This window comes from Nicotiana tabacum, chromosome 9 (genome assembly GCF_000715075.1).
Source record: "Nicotiana tabacum cultivar K326 chromosome 9, ASM71507v2, whole genome shotgun sequence".
NCBI lineage: Eukaryota > Viridiplantae > Streptophyta > Magnoliopsida > Solanales > Solanaceae > Nicotiana > Nicotiana tabacum.
In genome coordinates this window covers 15,495,687-15,499,684 of record NC_134088.1, presented here as the reverse complement: position 1 = coordinate 15,499,684, position 3,998 = coordinate 15,495,687, and positions in this window count along the sequence as shown.

Sequence of the window (3,998 nt, the reverse complement as noted above, 5' to 3'; positions counted from 1 at the left end):
CTTTCGCTATTATTTAAATGTTGATCACCTGTTAATTCAATTTATTAAAAAGAGTTGAAAATGAAAGAGAATGAATTTTCTATATTTCGTGGCTTGCCTAGCTTCTACGAGTAGGCGCCATCACGACTCCCAAGGGTGGGAAATCCGGGTCGTGACAAGTTGGTATTTGAGCTCTAGGTTATATAGGTCTCACAATTTACGGACAAGCTCAGTAGAGTCTGAGGGATCGGTACAGAGACATCTGTATTTATCCCCTAGAGGCTACAGAGTTAGGGAAAACTTCACATTTGTTCTTTCTTGTCGTGCGGTTTTGTTCTCAATGCTAATTGAATTTCTACTCTGTTCATTCACATATGGAGAGAACACGCACTTCCTCATCCATCGCTCAGCAGCCCGAGCCCCCAGCAACAGCTCCCACGAGGGGCAGAGGGCAAGGCCGAGGCCGTGCTAGAGGCCGAGGTAGGGGTAGAGCTCAGTCCCGAGCAGCAGCCCCAGTGGCGGAGCCTCAGGTTGACTTTGATGATAAGATTCCGGCCCCAGCAATTCCATCGGGCCCAGCTCAGGTCCCAGAGGGGTTTATTGCCACCCCAGTTCTTCAGGATGCTCTAGTCCATCTAGTGGGCCTTATGGAGAGTGTCACCCAGGGAGGCTTGCTTCCTGTAGCACCAGCCGTCTCTCAGGCTGGAGGAGGAGCCCAGACTCCTGCTACTCGCACCCTAGAGCAGGTAGCTCCCCAGATTCAGACTCCAGCGGTTCAGCCAATTGGAGCAGTTCAGCCGGGTATGGTAGTTCAGACGGGTGATGGAGCAGATATGCCTGCCGATGCTTTGTAGAGGATGGATAGGTTCACCAAGATCTTCACTACTACTTTCAGCGGTGCATCTACTAAGGATCCCCAGGATTATCTAGACAGCTGCCATGAGGTTCTCAGGAACATGGGGATAGTTGAGACCAATGGGGTCGATTTTGCTATATTTGGCTTGTCTGGATCCGCCAAGACTTGGTGGAGATATTATTGCTTGGTTAGACCAGCCGGATCGCCAGCTTTGACTTGGGAGCAGTTTGCACAGCTATTTCTGGAGAAGTTTCTCCCCATTACTTAGAGAGAGGCATATCGGAGGCAGTTTGAGCGTCTCCAGTAGGGTTCTATGACTGTTACCTAGTATGAGACCAGATTCATCGACTTGTCTCGTCATGCTCTTGTCATACTTCCTACCGAGAGAGAGCGGGTGAGGAGGTTTATTGACGGTTTTATTCAACTGATTCGTCTTCAGATGGCTAGGGAGGCTGGGAGTGAGATTACTTTCTAGGAGGCGGCCAATGTGGCCAGGAGAGTGGAGATGGTTCTGTCGTAGGGAGGTGGTCATGGGTCGGATAAGAGGCCCCATCATTCAGGCAGATTCAGTGGTGCCTCGTTAGGAGGTAGGGATTCATATGGTAGAGGCCATCCTCCTAGGCCCTTTTAGTTAGCACTTCCGGTCTCTCATGGTGCTTCAGGTGGACGTGGTTCTCACATGTAGTATTTTGATCAGCAGCCCTATAGTGCACCACCAGCTCCTATTAGTGCACCGCCGCTCCAGAGTTTTCGGGGTGGTCATTCAGGTCATCAGTCTCAGGTTCCTCAGCCGCAACACTTAGGTGGATGCTATAAGTGTGATAAGTACGGTCATATCCGTAGGGCTTGTCCGAGATTGGTGGGTACTTAGTCGCAGCAGTAGGGTTCCCGTACTATGGTTCAGGCACCAGGTGTTCCACAGCCCACCCAGCCAACTAGAGGTGGGGGTAGAGGTGCTAGAGGTGGAGCTCAGACCATTAGAGGTAGAGGCCAGCCAGCTGCAGGCCGTCCTAGAGGTAGTCCAGGATGGTGGGGCCCAGCCCCGATGTTATACTCTTCTAGCCAGGCCCGAGGCTGAGGCTTCAAATGCGGTTATCACAGGTATTATTCTGGTTTGTGATAGAGATGCTTTAGTGTTATTTGATCCAGGGTCTACATACTCGTATGTGTCATCTTATTTTGCACCGTATCTGGTCATGCCTAGTGATTTATTGAGTGTTCCTGTTTATGTGTCTACATTGGTGGGTGATTCTATTATGGTAGATCGAGTCCATCGCTCTTGTGTAGTTGTGATTGGGGGTCTTGAAACTCGAGTAGATTTGTTGCTTCTGGACATGGTCGATTTCGATGTTATATTGGGGATGGACTGGTTCTCACCTTACCACGCTATCTTGGACTGTCATGCCAAGACTGTGACCTTAGACTTACCGGGTTTGCCTCGTTTAGAGTGGAGAGGGACTCCTGGTCATTTTACCCGTAGCGTTATCTCTTATATGAAGGCTCGGTGTATGGTCGAGAAGGGGTGTTTGGCCTATTTGGCATATTTTCGTGATTCTAGCGCTGAGGTTCCTTCTGTTGATTCTGTGCCCATTGTTCGTGAGTTTCCTAAGGTTTTCCCTTCAGACCTGCCGGGTATGCCACCCGATAGGGATATTGACTTTTGCATTGATTTGGCTCCGGACACTCAGCCTATTTCTATCCTGCCGTATCGTATGGCCCCGCCGAAATTGAAAGAGTTGAAGGAGCAGTTGCAAGACTTGCTTGAGAAGGGATTTATTAGACCTAGTATTTCACCTTGGGGTGCGCCGGTGTTGTTTGTTAAGAAGAAGGATGGGTCAATGAGAATGTGTATTGATTACCTGTAGTTGAACAAGGTTACAATCAAAAATAAGTATCGCCGAACATTTGATGATTTGTTTGATCAGCTTCAGGGTGCCAAGGTATTTTCGAAGATTGACTTGAGATCTGGCTACCATCAGTTGAGGATTAGGGCATCCGACGTCCCTAAGATAACTTTTCGCACTCGGTACAGGCATTATGAGTTCTTGGTTATGTCATTCGGGTTGACAAATGCCCCAGCAGCTTTTATGGACTTGATAAACCGAGTGTTCAGGCCTTATTTGGACTCATTTGTGATAGTTTTCATTGGTGACATCTTGATATATTCCCGCAGCTAGGAGGAGCACGAGCAGCATCTCAGGGTGGTTCTTCAGACTCTGAGGGATAGTCAGTTATATGCTAAGTTCTCGAAGTGTGAGGTCTGATTGAGTTCAGTTGCATTCTTAGGTCATGTTGTATCAGTAGAGGGTATTCAGGTTGATCCAAAGAAGATTAAGGCAGTCAAGAACTGACATAGACCAACATCAGCTACAAAGATTCGGAGTTTCTTGGGATTGGCAGGCTACTATCGTCGGTTCGTGGAGGGGTTCTCATCTATCGCAGCCACGATGACCAGGTTGACCCAGAAGGGTGCCCGGTTCAGATGGTCGGGCGAGTATGAGGCGAGCTTTCAAAAGCTCAAGACAACTCTAACTACAGCACCAGTGTTGGTTTTGCCCACAGGATCAGGGCCTTATATAGTTTATTGTGATGCATCTCGTATTGGGCTCGGTGCAGTGTTGATGCAGGATAGCAAGGTCATTGCCTATGCTTCGCGGCAGTTGAAGATTCATGAGAAGAACTATCCGATTCATGATTTAGAGTTGGCAGCCATTATTCATGCGTTGAAGATTTGGAGGCATTATCTGTATGGCGTGGCATGTGAGGTGTTCACGGATCACAAAAGTCTTCAGTATTTGTTCAAGCAAAAGTAGTTGAATTTGAGACAGAGGAGGTGGTTGGAGTTGTTGAAAGATTATGATATCACTATCTTATATCATCCGGGAAAGGCCAATGTGGTGTCCGATGTTTTAAGTAGGAAGTTAGCCAGTATGGACAGTCTTGCTTATATTCCGATCAGTGAGAGACCGCTTGCTTTGGATGTTCAGGCTTTGGCCAATCAATTCGTGAGGTTGGATGTTTCTGAGCCCAGCCATGTGTTAGCTTGCACAGTCGCTCGTTCTTCATTATTGGAGCGTATCCGAGATCGGCAACATGATGATCCTTATTTGTATGTCTTTAGGGACACGGTGCAGCACGGAGGTGCCAAGTAGTTTACCTTATA